Source organism: Xenopus laevis, chromosome 4S, assembly GCF_017654675.1.
Source record: "Xenopus laevis strain J_2021 chromosome 4S, Xenopus_laevis_v10.1, whole genome shotgun sequence".
Taxonomy (NCBI): Eukaryota; Metazoa; Chordata; class Amphibia; order Anura; family Pipidae; genus Xenopus; species Xenopus laevis.
In genome coordinates, this window is record NC_054378.1 from 19,494,518 (window position 1) to 19,510,388 (window position 15,871).

Below are 15,871 nucleotides of genomic sequence, written 5' to 3' on the forward strand. Positions count from 1 at the left end.
TGAGGGCATTATGAGAATTCCTTGGCACCAAGCCTGGTGTACAAAGCTGACGGGCAGCAGATACAGTGGGTCTGTGCCAGTGAATCTCCCCGTGCAAAAGAAAATCAGCCCTGATACAAGGCAGGAGGTGTCAGACTGAATATGAATAATCCCACAACCTGCAGGGAACATTCTGTGCTCAAGGTGAGGGCCCCGTTATAGGAACACGCCATCCACTCATCATATTCTGGCTGCTGGGCCGGAACCAACTCCTTCTCCTCTGCTCTTTTTTATGTTGAGTCAGATACTATTTCTCATAATATTGCTCTGCACTGAGGTCATGTCCTCACAGCACTACCATCTCCCATTATCTTTATTATTATTATTATTATGCCCTGGGAATATCAGCATGACAAGCGTATGACTCTCTGTATGTACAGCAGGCTGTTCCTGCTGAATTGTGCTTAGTACAGGGGAATACCTATGCTGCCATATTTTTATGGGATCTCTTAGGGGGCTGTTCCTGCTGAATTGTGCTTAGTACAGGGGAATACCTATGCTGCCATATTTTTATGGGATCTTTCTGTACAAGCTGTGAGCAAACTTAGGGGGCTGTTCCTGCTGAATTGTGCTTAGTACAGGGGAATACCTATGCTGTCATATTTTTATGGGATCTCTCTGTACAGGCTATGAGCAAACTTAAGGGGCTGTTCCTGCTGAATTGTGCTTAGTACAGGGGAATATCTATGCTGCCATATTTTTATGGGATCCCTCTGTACAGACTATGAGCAAACATGGGAGGCTGTTTCTGCTGAATTGTGCTTAGTACAGGGGAATACCTATGAATTATGCTTAGTACAGGAAAAAACATAATGCTTGCTTTGAAATATAGAATTAATACCAAGCCAAGCCTTGGTTATCAGCTTATTAGCCCTTCCCATAACTAAAGGGAACATAACTTTTGCTGCTGCCTGTAAGTGTAGTTAAAGACAAAAGTAATGTTGGATTGTCCCTGGGTGGACTTCCACTCCCCATTTATCATGTGTTATTATTACTCAATGTCCCTTCTATGGTGTAAACAATAAAGGCTGTGTAAATTATAGAAATGGGAGGATCAATGACTATAAGGAAATAGAATCTCATTGCATCTGATAACATAAATAAATAACACTTTTAAAATTAAACAAACATGTTTTCCCCAACATTATTACTCTGGTGCTACTGAGATAAAATGCTGCTGTATTAACAATGTTTCTTCCTATAGGGTATAGGTTACTCTGGACTGTCTGGGAACCATGAAAGGAACTACTGCCATACCAGTTCTTCTGACCCAGTGGACTTGGGCTGAAAAACTAGTCACGTAGTATCTAGGGTTGAAAAAGGACACACGTCCATCAAGTAGTGGGACTATAAATTCAGAGACACAAAGCTGCTGGCTGGAGTCAGTAACACAGCAGCCCCCCTGCCATACCACCAATAAAAATAGCAGATATTTTGTTGACCTTTCGCTTGCCCTTTAACTTTGACTTCCTGTGCGTTATGCCATTATATTAGAGTTTGCTGGTGGTAGCTGCCATACTGTCTAAAGCAGGCCCATGCCATGAATTGTACAGAGAGGCAGGAACATAGGAGGGAGAAATCCATGGGCAAGGGAGGGGTAGGTTGGCACTTCTATGTGCAATCAGGAAATTTTGATTATTTTTGCTCCAGGGAATGCTCTCACTTACACAATAAGAGGGCCCCGTGCATTAAAGGGGTTGTTCGCCTTTGAGTTAACTTCGGTATGATGTAGAGGGTGATATTGCATAATTTGCAATTAGTTTTCATTTTTTATTATTTAAGGTTTTTGAGTTATTTAGCTTTTTATTCAGCAACTCTTCAATTAGCATTTTAAGAAATCTGGTAGCTAGGGTCCAAATTACCCTAGCATCCATGCATTGACTTGAATAATAGACTGGATTATGAATAGGAGAGACCTGAATAGAAAGACGAGTAATAAAAAGTAGCAATAACAATACATTTGTAGCCTTACAGAGCATTTGTCTTTCAAAAGGGGTCAGCGACGCCCATTGGAAAGCTGCAAAGAGTCAGAAGAAAAAAGGCAAATAATTCAAAAACTATAAAAAATAAATAATGAAAACCAATTAATACGTTGATTAGAATTGGCCATTCTATAACATACTAAAAGTTACCTAAAAGGTGAACCAACCCTTTAAGTTTAACCCTAATCCCGCACTCAATATGGCAGGTCCTACCCCTAGGAACTTCATGTTATATTCTTACACAAGTTAAATCAATTATTTCCTGGTCCCTTGATACAATGTATCACATCCAAATACAAAGGTTTCCTGATCACCTCGCATCCCCCCTGCTGGGATCCTCCTGGTACCAACCGGTAGGTTCCAAGATAACAAACTTTTTTTTATATTTTAAGAATAATTTATCATCAAGCAAGTATTTTGGCTCTGTACCTTATTAAAAACAGACTATTTTTCTCTCTCTGCCTTTAGAAAATGTTATTTTTCCAGGAAACTGCCCAGACTAATAGAATTTGGCCATGTATGGATCTCAAGAGGAGGTGCGGCCCCATCGGGCACCTAGACGGTTGCAGCTATCAGACTCTTTTGGAATGCGAGATATCTGAAGTATGAGACTTTTTTTTGGACAAGTACAACTCTGCCCCCCCAGTCCTTAAAGATCCTAAACATAGGGGCAGCAGGCTGAGTGCTCTGGTCTCTTGGTGTAACATTGCTCTCACTGCAGGTTGGGTTAATGACTGGAGGAACTCACTGTGCTTCATAGGTACGGCGTTGTGAATAAAGGGAAAATGTACCACTGAAATGATATAAAGGCACAAACGGTCATAACGGTTTAGTATTTTCAGTATTTACATCACAAAGCGTTTACTCTTTGTCTGTCATAGGAAGCAGCAGCCATACTATTTCATATTGAAGGAGGATTCCAAGTCTCCCAAGGCTGCAATTCATCTTTATTTGTCTCCCACGGACAATAGAAGCCAAAGGAACCACATGGGCCTCTGGAGATGATCTCAGGCCAAGGTGTGAACTATATCTACAATGAAAGGTGATTTGGTCATGGGCTTTAAGAAGGAACTGGTACTTAATAAAGATGTATGTACCCAATGATAGGGCAGGTCCAGCTAACTGGATCTCAGCTGCCATAAAGCAGGGCAGGACTGCTGCTTCCAATGGGGATCAAATAGGATCTGTGCAGCCACTGGGACAGAATGCTCTGTTACACAGATAGCTAGAATCTCAGCCATAAAGCAGGGCAGGACTGCTGCTTACAATGGGGATCAGATAGGATCTGTGTAGCCACTAGGACATTTTTTAATCGGGACATGTTGAAGGGCATCAGAGGATTCTAAAAGTAGTAGTAGAATCACATTATCTCAGTGCGAGACTAATGGAAGGGATTTGTTGTTGAGTTCAGTCTCTGGACAATATCCTTGGGAATCCTGAGAATATTCACACAGAAGAGATTTATCTTGGCAATAACTTTCCCTTCCAAACTATTAAGTAGAGCTAAATATTCTCACACTCGTGTTAAAGAGCAAAGAGGCCACAGTCTCCCATCTGAAACTACAATTCCCAGGATCCTCAGCTAACTGCAAGATAATGTAAATACACTCCCATGGAAAGTTGCTACACGTTGCTACATAACTGCCCGTACACATATACATATTATAGATAATGGGGGTTCTGGACAGCAAGGCTATGGGGCAGCGTAGGGCAGAAGTTTCACCCAGTGCACTTGACCCCACCTGCCTGGTTTGTCAGAGCATTTGTGGGAGGAGCAGGTATTTAAAAAGATTGTCCTTCCCAGGTAATCCCCTTTCCTAGAGAAACTAGCAGCAATTGGGGAACAGGGTGGGATTCGTTATCTTATTATCTCTCTTTAAGCCAACTCAGCTGATCCCAGGACGAGGGTGGGGTTGGTACATGATGTAAATCCAACACCTGCACATATTTACTGGGACACAAGGCTCCTTTTCCCCAAATAAAAGGGAATTTTAATGAACTTTGGGTTTAACACAATAATTGTTTATAGTTTTTGGCCACATTGCCAATTACAACATGTGCATGTCATTAGTCTCACTAACACCATTGTTGTGTTTGGAGCTAATTTATTTATGACGCCAGAAAAACAGGATAAAGGGCAGGCTAATGTAGGCAACGATTTATGTTCAAATCCAAATATAGTAACCAAGGCCGTTGGGTCTCTGGAGGGGGGTCTTGAAGAATTTTAGGGTACTGTGAGGGACAAGTTTTTTTTTTTTTAGTCCCGTGTATGGTATCTGAATTATTTAAGTTCTTGTTCTGTGGCCCTCCTGCCTGGTTGCTAGGGTCCCACTTGCCATAGCAACTAGGCAGTGGTTAGAATGAAAGACTGGAAGATGACTAGTAAAGAGTCTGCGAAAAAAAAAATATATATATATTTTGAGAAAGGCCTTAGGGTAGGCCAAAACGTTAGACTTTAGCTTTTTAATAAATTGTTTTTTTTCATTTTCTAAGACCTGTGAGTGTGGATCTTTCTTGATGGATATATGTATATTTATAAGTGGGACCATAGCAACTATATATATATATATATATATATATATATATATATATATATATATATATATACATATATATATATATATATATTTATATATATATATATATATATATATACAGTATATATATATATATATATATATATATATGTATATAGTGTATATATATATATATATATATATATATATATATATATATATATATATATATATATATATATATATATATATATGGGATGTTCTTTCTGGTCACAAGGTGTCATAACCCTAATATGAACCATAGTACCCCAAAAACAGCCCAAAGAGAGGCAGATCTTGCAATTACCCATGGGCTGCTTTCTGCATCTAGAACTGTTATCAGGAAAGTGGAGGAGGTCCAAGGACAATAGAAGCCACTTATTAGCATGCTGGAGTGGCCCCAAAATTTTCTACAAACATAAGGACCAAATAGCAAATGTAAGGCTGCGGGGGTGAGTGGCCATGGAGAATTACATTTAAAATCCCCATGTGCCTTGGGCCTGAGCGTGTGACCAAGGACTTAGCATATGGATCTCAAATCTGAAAGTCTTGGGAAGAAGGGAAGGCAACTCAACAGCTGCAGGGATCCTATCCGACTCCCAAACTTTCTTAGAAGGTGATTGGTGTTAACCCAAATCAGCAGGTCATTCTTCTTATGAATCCATTGGAGAGATGATCTGTTCCATTCGAAACCCCTAGCAACAAGACTCCCACGTCCATCAGAGGGCATTATATCGCACAAAATGACTCGGAAAGACTTGACTTTTCTTTCTATTTTTCATCTTCCTGGTAAAGCCCAGAATATAGTAACTTCCTAAAAATAAAATCTGCATTCCCAACCGGCGCCATGACCTCCTTTCTGCGCTTTGAGATTTTTGAACAAATGAGGTCAGCCGAGTGCACGTATATTATGCTTTCTGGCAGTTGGGACATGGATCAGAACATTAACAGAAACTTTAAAGATGAATAAATGATTTAGAGAGATAAAAAGGGACCTCCCATTGCAGCTGCTTCTATTGGGGCTAAAGGCTGCCAAATCCATCTCCAAAAATTGGGAAATTTCTAAAGAGATGGGGAAATGCCATTTATCAGCCTGGAGATCCGTTCCCTCTGCTGCAGAACCCAATGGCCTTGCCTTTACACCAGTGCAGCCAACACTTGGCATCACACATGTGAATTTTGTTTTGTTTGCCTCTGATCCCCCATAAAAAAGCCCCCCACTCCCTACAGTGCTGCCACTGCCCCTGGAGAAAGTAGAGCACTGAACTGGCAGTTGGGACATGGCGTTTAAGCTTTGTATCCTGGTGTGTAATATCAAGTACACAGGTTTATAGAGCCTTGAATATTAGGATTATATAAACAGGATGAAAACACTGTGTATTGTGTTAGATTAAGGGGCAGACACGCTAAGGCAATAATCTCTGGGGGTTAAGAACTTTATCTCTTTCCAAGAAAACCATAACATTCATTTATTAAGAAAGAATCTATTGTTTGTGTCCCCGGATCCTGGCGGCATTAGGGCCGCAGATTTGCCGTTGCCTGAAAAACAGTTTGTCCAACTCAGCACGTCAGGCTTCTTTCTCTGAAATGTGGAGATATCCAATCCCAAGTTATTAGTGTATATAAACAGACATCTAACGAGGCATAAAGCAAAGAAGCAAAGATAAACTGTCACTTGGGGATAAACTGTCAGTTCGCCAGTGGAACAGCAAATGAAACGTGTCTGGCACAGTTAAGTTGCCTCCATCCTTTTCACATCAGACGCAAACAAATCCTCCCAGTAATCAGTAATCTCCTGCCATTCCTTTCCTTACTTATGCTGTGTGTCTGCCCCTTTCTGTTCTCTGGTTCTGACTCTTGAAACAATGTAGCAGCTGTCAGTTGTCCTCCGCTACACTGCTTCTGTAGTTAGAACCTGCAGTGCAGAGAACAGCCAAAGAGATACTGCTTTCTGTAACAGTAAAGCCAGCAAACATGTGTGATAGATTTATAATGGGGAGTTACTTAGAATAACTTTTTTGAAATATAATTTTCTTTCATTATAGGCAAAAACAGTTTTGAGCCGAGTTCCCCTTCAAAGCTCTTCTGTGGCTGGGTGGCACACACCGCACTGTGCAATATTCCCACCACAGAGATTATTTGATACAGTCAATTAAAGTTTAAATGCAATTCTTTCTGCACTTTCCCCATCCTTGTCTCTGGAACTGTTTCGTTGCCGACTCCCTTGGTGACAATGTTCGGAGATTTCAGTGTTTGAAGTGCTAAAATGTTCCAGATTTTGGTTTCCAGCAGCGTTCCATGAGGAATCTTACTCTGCTCATAAAAAACATCTTAAAACCAGAAGGGATGCTCCAAATCCGTTTGATATAGGGTCCTTTTAAATGCAAATATACAGAAGGAATGTTCTGGGCACACTATAAGCTTTACCTTCATACTGTACTGTCTAAGGGAATCAACATGTAACCTCCCTCCTCCCATATGTATAAATACAAATATACAGAGAAGGAATGTTCTGGGCACACAATAAGCTATTCCCTCATACTGTACTGTCTAAGGCTGTGATCACCAACCAGAAGCTCGTGAGCAACATGTTGCTCCCCAATCTCTTGGATGTTGCTCCCAGTGGCCTCAAATCAGGTGCTTATTTTTAAATTCCAGGCTTGGAGGCAGGTTTTAGTTGCATAAAAACCAGATGTACTGCCAAATAGAGTCTCCTGTAGGCTGCCAGTCCACATACAGTAGGGGCCATCAATAGCCAATCACAGCCCTTATTTGGCATCACCCAGGAACTTATTTCATGCTTGTGTTGCTCCCCAACTCTTTTTACATCTGAATGTTGCTCACGGATGAAAAAGGTTGGGGACCCCTGGTCTAAGGGTATCAATATGGCACCTCCTCCCATATGTATAAATACAAATATGCAGAGAAAGAATGTTCTGGGCACACTATAAGCTATACCCTCATACTGTACTGTATACTGTCAGTAGAACAAAGGGCCAGGGGCAGATGAGCCACAGAATGTATTAATTTTACATGTGTATTTGCATTCGGTGATGTTGAACTCCAGGCGATCTCAGATTACGCTGCATTCGCTCAGAGGGCTGCAGATTCAATGCGTCGCTTCCTACCATTCCAATATATCCCCCCTAGGGCACCAGCAATAAAATAACGATCCTGCCGTAATCAATAGAGAAATCTATAGTGATGCGGAGCATAAGTCGGGGGCACGTGACGCCAATAAGATAATGAGGGGCATGTGGCTTTAAAGTCACTGGTTTAGAGCAACGGGACACAAGGAGAGTAATAGAATTTGGCCCCCTGAGAGTTTCTAGCTTGGTAGGCAAGGGGCAAAACACATGACACTGCCCTCCATGTTGACTTAATGGTAAATTCTCTGCTGCACTGCCTATTCAATGGTGTAAACAATAGAAAGCCGAGTCTTTCAGATTTAACTCATTGACTCATTATCTGGTTTATAAAGTTACGGCTCCTGTCGGGAACCACAGGAATTCCAGGAGAAACTCCTCTCTAACGTACTAACGCATTTCCCAATGGGCACATAAATGGCCACTCAGGTTCCTCGCTACCTGTGCAGCCCTGGCGATTACACAAATAATTGGCGCTAATGTTTTCCAACAAGATGAATTCTGCACAGTCTTTCCTTCCTCAACCAAGGAAGGTGTGGGGGGGAAGCTGGCAGATAATATGGGAGGTGCCCGCTGGGTGCAGGGCGTCGTTGATGAAACCAGGTTGTTTACACCTTAGTTAATGTGAGACACGTGGGCGGGAAGTGTCACGTGTGGCTTTATTGATGATGTTTTTATCATTTGATTTTGTACTGGGCTGGTTGGGCTGAGCATCACCGCGCCTTACTATACACACTCTCCCATATATACAGCCCCTTCTACTGGCACTGTCATTGGCACTGGCAAGCCTTCCTATAGCCACTACAGTAACAGCCACTAACATGCACCCATCAGCGCTCATGTAAAATAGGAAACTAACACCACTAAACCAATACTAAGAGTGTTCCCGCCCACAAACCTCAGCAGCCAATTGGGAATCAGCTTTCACTAGTCAAGAGCAGTTAGACTGTTGAAAGGGAACACCTGATTCGTCAGATTGAACAGGGAGGCGTCTACATGAGTATTATCCTGTAAGTGCCAGGGAAGAGGATTAAACTACTTTGATGCCCCCCTCTGTAATTGTAGCCCATGTAATGAGATGCACACCCTGCAGGGTTGATTAGTAATCTAGTGCATGCTGCAGGCTGCACTGGTTTGACCTTGCACCCCCTTTAACTTTTTCTGATTTGCAGCACTCAAGCTCAGCGGTTAAACTGTTCCCTGGTTGCTAGGATGACTGACCATAGTAACCAGGCACCAAGTGGCAGAATCACATCCGAACAAACCAACAATGAACTAGAATAACATTGGCTACTTCTGCCCAAGACATTCATTCTCTTGTTATAGATGGCAAGCCTTTTTGCCACAAAAAAATACCCACTCACTTTTATCGGCCAATCATAAGGAGCCTGCCTGAATCTCAATAGGAACAATATCAGGGTCAAAGAGGGGTACCTGGGCCAAAATGCAGCATAAGCCTTAGACATTTTCTTTGTTTTCCCTTGAGATTTCTGCTTCTCATATGGAACGAGGGCAGTAAAAGCTACAAAAGTCCAGAGGAGGGGTGTGGCCCTAAACTGGCCCTGTAGGTGGGAGGGGCCCAGCTATGATTGCAAAGGGTGGAGTGTGGGAACAGAAGAAATATATGACCGAGAGGGTAATGACAGCATGTAATAAGCCACAAGCTGCTGCTATAGCTATATTAGCTGTCTACTGCTACATTATTTTAGTCAGAACCAGCAGTGCATGGATTAGTGAAAAGTCTGACAGATACCAGTTGCAATAGAAAATACAATTACAAACAACATTAAATTAATTTCATTCATGAATGAAAGAATATTAGAAAATCGCTTACATTTGAATCTGCTTTTTTATGCAAAATGTTACAGTTGGGTTTACATCCCCCGTAAGCGCCTATCGCCCATAACTGGACCTTTGTGAAGTTACGCAATTCTCACTGCCTCTAGACATCTGTGGGATGGACTAAAACATCCAGAATGCCTTTACCTTGATGTAGTGGAGGATCCTGGGAGTTGTAGTCCAAGGTTAAGAAACTATTAGTCAGTGTAATGTCCCTTTAAAATTCCACAGCAGAACCCTGACCAAACTAACCCTATCCGACAAGAACCCCTACCAAGGATTTAAAAGGCCAGCGTTCTATTTCATGTGTCCTTATATGTCGCTCAGTAGCAGCTTGTACCCACTCACTGACTTGACTCGGCTCCAGGCCGGTGTTTACAGTTGGCAGCCGTAGCTTCCGCGAGCTCCACCTCGACTAATGTGGGCAGATTTTGCAATCTGGCATTAAATACTGAAATGGGAAGGGTAAATAAACCAAGGTGGTTTAACGTGCACTTTTCAGACACCGTTTCTGATTTTACAGAATCTCTGCTACATTGTTTCTGTAGTCAGGCAAAGCTGAGAATGGAACAGCAAAGAAACTGCTCAAGGTGAAACCCCTGATACGCTGCAAAGTTACATTGTTACATGTGCCATCGGGCCTGTGGCTCAGGTGATCCTGGGATTTGTAGCAACCCGAAAAATATCAGTGTTTACACTCTGAGAGCAAACAAAAGTGCAAAGTTGGCAGTTTGGCCCCAGAGAGACATACTTGGTGATGATTTAATCACAAGTCACTGTTTGCTGTTTAATAGCAAGGTCTAAAGTTCCTTCCTTTTTCCTCAGTCGCCAACCTGTTATTTGCACAGGTGGCCGGGAGTTGCTTGGCACTTCACTGTCATATAAGGCTTCAGTATGTAACTCCCTGCAGCTCGGTGTCAGGCCTAGTGCAATGGCAACGGCACCCCCGGGCCAAGAAAGCTTAGCATCCTGCAGGGGGGCAAGCATATGGGTCTAACTGGGCCCAACTGACCCCTGGCACAAGGACAAAGTCCTATATAAATATACATATGCTGTATATAGGCAGCTCCCAGCATGCTCTGTGGCACAGCCTTGCATTGTATGTGCTAATTGGTTTTACCAGGGTGAATAAGGAACTGGCTGCAGTGAAAGGAAATTTGTATAAAGCAAACAAAATAAACACTTGATTCGCAGAGATGAGAACAAATCAAATCCCATGAATATTTCCTAGAGAAGCCAAAGCAGTTACTTCTGATTAAAGGGAACATAAACCCCATTCTGATATCTTGAAAATGCTTTGCCTTAGGCCTCTGACGTGGAAAGCCTGTTGTGCTGGGGCAATTTGCAGCATTAGGGGCAACACACACCAGCACCCACATAATGCTGCACATGCTCCCCCCATTGTTTCCAATGATAAACACCTCTAGACTGGGTTATCAGATACCATGCAGAACCACAATACTGTAGAACCTTTCATTGCCGCATCTTCGCCCGGGAATGTTTGCTTTGCGTACACGATTTTTGCAAAGAGATCACCTGATGTAACGCTTGGCCCACGATGGGGCCACGGGGGGCTCTGCATGATCAATTCAACCTCATTTAGTAATGGGACGGGTGCAAGTTCTTCAACTTTGGTTCCTTTTGTGGCTTCGGGTCTTTTTATGGTTTCGGGACTTCAACTTCGGGTCTTTTCCCAGCTTTGGCTCCCTTCGCGGCTTCGGGACTTTTGCTTTTGGGGCTTTTCAGGACTTCAGAGCTTCGGCACTATCAAGGGGGGCCTGCCTATTTTGAAAAGTGGAGCACAGCCGGGCCCCACTTTAGGCCCAGGCCCAATACAACAGTACCCCCTGTGCCCCCCAATGGCAGTCCTGGCCACGTCAGCAAAAAAAAAACACAAGTCCAATTCTGGGTTGAGAACTCATGGCACAATGATAAAGCAGATGCCCTATATGGGGAAGTGTTTATAGTGATTTACATGAGTCTTATTTCAACCTCAACATCGCTGCACCCTCACTTCCGCTTTCCTGTAAAGCCACAACAAGAACAAAGCAGTCATGCCATCAGAGTAAACAGTCAGTTGTTTTGGCACTGCCAGTCACATTTGCGGTACATGGGGGTGGGGGGGTAAATACTATTCTAAAAACCCCAGCGCCAAGCTCATTGTGGAATCATCTCCGTGACCTAATCTGAGGTCATGAAATCATTTGTCTCTGAACTTCCTGACACTGATCAGAAGCCAAAAGAAATAGGAGGCTCTGCAGGTTTGAGGGTCGGATGCTGCCAATAACATTGTTCTAATGGGAACGACACACAGTAACTATCTCCAGGGAAAGGAATGGCCTATACTCTAGGTTGCCGCACTGATTCTCATGTACGGCAGCCCTGTGGGGAATATGTTATAGCCCTCATCTCGCTTGGTGGCAAACGCAAGAACATGTTCTCAAAAGTATTGTTCCTTTTTCATTGTTTGTTTCTTTCTGTAGGGGGTTCTGGTTTCAAACATATCATTATCTCAATCCCAGAAAACAAAATGGGTTGATAATCTCACACAAACACACACCCCGTCTCTCTGACTTTCTCTGACTTGCTGGCTCCCAGCCACAAGGCCGATCTCGGTAACATAAATATATCATAAACAGAGGGCAGAATTAGGTGAGAGAAAAAGATAATGAGTAAGTGTTGAATCAGAAGGGAGAGCGACACTCTAACTGGTTTCTTATGGGCATAGGGAAACAATATTACACTTCCCTCCTCCCATATGTATAGATACAAATATACAGAGAAGGAATGTTCTGGGCACACAATAAGCTATACCCTCATACTATACTGTCTAAGGGAATCAATATGGCACCTCCTACCCATATGTATAAATACAAATATACAGAGAAGGAATGTTCTGGGCACACAATAAGCTATACCCTCATGCTGTTCTGTCTAAGGGAATCAATATGGCACCTCCTACCCATATGTATAAATACAAATATACAGAGAAGGAATGTTCTGGGCACACAATAAGCTATACCCTCATGCTGTTCTGTCTAAGGGAATCAATATGGCACCTCCTACCCATATGTATAAATACAAATATACAGAGAAGGAATGTTCTGGGCACACAATAAGCTATACCCTCATACTGTACTGTCTAAGGGAATCAATATGACACCTCTTACCCATATGTATAAATACAAATATAAAAAGAAGTAATGTTCTGGGCACAAGCTATACAACTATACACTTATATTATACTGTCTAAGGCAGGGATCCCCAACCTTTAGAAACTGTGAGCAACATTCAGAAGTTAAAGGTGTTGGGGAGCAACACAAGCAAGAAAAATGTTCCTGTGGTCCCAAATAAGGGCTGTGATTGGCCATTTAGTAGTCCCTATGTGGACAACCTACATTGAGGCTCTATTTGGCAGTACATCTGTTTTTTATACAACCAAAACTTGCCTCCAAGCCTGGAGTTCAAAAATAAGCACCTGCTTTGAGGCCACTGAGAGCAACATCCAAGGGGTTGGTGAGCAACATGTTGCTCACAAGCTACTGGTTGGGGATCACTGGTCTAAGGGAATCAATATGGCACCTCCCTCCTCCCATATGTATAAATACAAATATACAGAGAAGGAATGTTCTGGGCACACAATAAGCTATACCCTCATACTGTACTGTCTAACGGAATCAATATGGCACCTTCCATATGTATAAATACAAATATACAGTGAAGGAATGTTCTGGGCACACAATAAAATATACCCGCACACTGTACTGTCTAAGGGAATCAATATGGCACCTCCCATATGTATAAAAACAAATATACAGAGAAATAATGCTCTGGGCACACAAGCTATACCCTCATACTGTACTGTTTAAGGCAGGGGTCCCCAACATTTTTTTTTTACCAGTGAGCAACATGCAGATGTACAAGGAGTTTGAGAGCAACACAAGAATAAATAATGTTCCTGGGGGTGCCAAATAAGTGCTGTAATTGGCCATTTGGCAGCCCCTATGTGGTCTGGAAACCTATAGGAAGCTGTTTGGCAGTGCACCTGTTTTTTATGCAACCAACAGGGGATGGAGAAACTCGTGTCAGACGGCAGCTCCCCCCTGTTTGCCAGGGGCGGCAAAAATGCCACTCCTCGTAACTAAGAGCCGAATTTCAGTTTTTTCAACCTGGAAATCGGCTCTTCTAGTCCAGAGAGCGCAACTGCTGTCTCTGCACTAGCGACGTGGACGCCCCCCGACCCCCTCTGGCACTGAAGATATGCGTGCCATGGGGAGGCGGCAGAACGAAGGCCGCCTCGGGCAACAAAATGCACAGGATCGCCCCTGGCAACCAAAACTTGCCTCCAAGTGAGAAATTCAAAAATAAGCACCTGCTTGCGGCCACTGGGAGCAACATCCAAGGGGTTGGAAGGCAATATGTTACTCACGAGCTACTGGTTGGGGATCACTGGTCTAAGGAAATCAATATGGCACCTCCTACCCATATGTATAAATATAAAAATACAGAGAAGGAATGCTCTGGGCACACAATAAGCTATACCCTCATACCAGTATGCAGCTGTTCTGAGCACACAGTGAATAGAAAATAGCATGTGTTGTTCCACTTTAACATGAGGCTTAAAGTCATTAAAGCATTGTGTGATACACTGCAACATTTCTGGCAGACACGAGGCTTTACATAATATTAAAATGAAGCATTTATAGACTGGCGCTGAGGAACCATAACATCTGCCTTTATATAACATTCTCATGTTCTGCAGAGAATTAACCACAATAAACAGATATTGAAACTTCTCTCTCCTTTCCCCACATTTCTGTCCCTTTAACAGGCTGCCCCCCCCCCACCCCAGGGAAGCAGAAAAACAATAATAATAATATATGAATTCAACCCAGAGATACCGGCATGTGCTGGGCTTGAGTCACTGCGTACAGAGCCGAGCAACTTGCTTCCTTGAACAAAGGTGTGTACAGTAAAGGGCAATGAGGGTTAAAATGTGCCCTTTGCCCAGATTACGCAGGAAACAACAGGACATCATCAGAATTAGGGGGGTCATTAATTAAGTGGATACATGAACCAAACTGAAGTTGTAGCTGTCCTACGACTCTGACAACCTTTGTCTGGGAATTGTAGTTCAATCGCTGTTTGGAAGCTGCAGGTGGCATAACCCTTATATAAATCTATGGACTTTCTTGACGTTTCCTCTGTGGGGGCCCCCAGGTCCCTGAATGTGCCCCCACTTAAATGAAACCCCAAGACCGGTGCTCGCCCACCTCCCTGATACAGAGGGTCAATCAATTCTATTTTGGTCAGTGACTGGGCGCAGGGGAAGTGGCAATTACTCATTACAGACCAGACAAGAGCCTAAATAAAGAGGAAGACACACAGGGCCCCATGTGAAGAAGAGACATTAGAAGAATAGACCAATGTGGGGAGTCACATGCCCATTTGTCCCCTGGCATTTATAGGGTCACCCATTGCTGCTAAGAAGTTCCTAGTAGAAGAAATGCCCCTGTTATAATAACAGGGGCACAAGCAGCAGCAGCAACATGGCACATACTGGTACATTATTTATTGGCACCTGTGTAATCGGATCTTGTTTAGCTATAAATACCCAGAGACAGCAGGTACCAAGGCTCCTGTTACTGGATCAGCACTGGGCACATACACTGGCCATGGAGATGGCACTTACCATGTGAAGCTTCTTCCCAGGGTCCCATAGAGGGCTGGCACAGGGCACAGGGGACTTAGCAGCTGCCCCCCATACAGCAACTCCCAGCACCAGCGAGTGTCCCAGTCTGACAGCCGGGGATCACATTGCTCAGCGCTGAGCGCTCTGTTGGGAGTGGAACAGCTGGGAGTGTCAGGAGGGGGCGGGGACTCGGCTGACGGGCAGGGGCGTGGCCCCGCCCTTAGGCACTGACTGCCAGTTGTCTTTGTGCTGCTTGTCTGACACCTTTGTGCTGGTGTCATAATGGCACGCTGGGGAAGCTGGGAAATGTAGGAGGATGAAAGTAAGCAAAGGGGTGAAATCCTGTCTCAGTTTTAATAATATAATTCCTCCTAAAACCCACACACAAGTGCCTGTCCCAAAGTCTAACCCCTTCCCTGTATTCCACTGCCCCCCTGTATTGTCTCTGCTCCTTGAAATGATCAGGAGGCTCTGTCATAGTCACTGCCTCTCTCTCGCTGGTGAACACCATTTAGATTGTAAGCTCTTCTGCACACAATTGGGGTGCTTAATACTTAACCTTCCTTCCTGCCCACCTGTGCCCCAGTACTAAAATATTCTAACCTCATTCAGGGAGGG

The 15,871-nt window shown here is 43.4% G+C and overlaps 1 protein-coding gene across 6 annotated transcripts in view; it reads right to left on the minus strand.

Moving 5' to 3' along the window:
• LOC108715283 (F-actin-monooxygenase mical2-like) overlaps positions 1-15,428 on the minus strand; it is a 108,498-nt gene extending 93,070 nt beyond the window's left edge. For 2 of the 6 annotated variants that reach the window (XM_041561000.1, XM_041560999.1), the window contains exon 1: positions 15,254-15,423. The gene's annotated coding sequence lies outside the window, so the exon portion shown is untranslated. Of the gene's footprint in view, positions 1-15,253 lie in introns of all 6 variants that reach the window. The other 4 variants (XM_041560996.1, XM_041560997.1, XM_041560998.1 and 1 more) reach the window with 4 other exon arrangements.
• Positions 15,429-15,871: the final 443 nt, after the last annotated feature.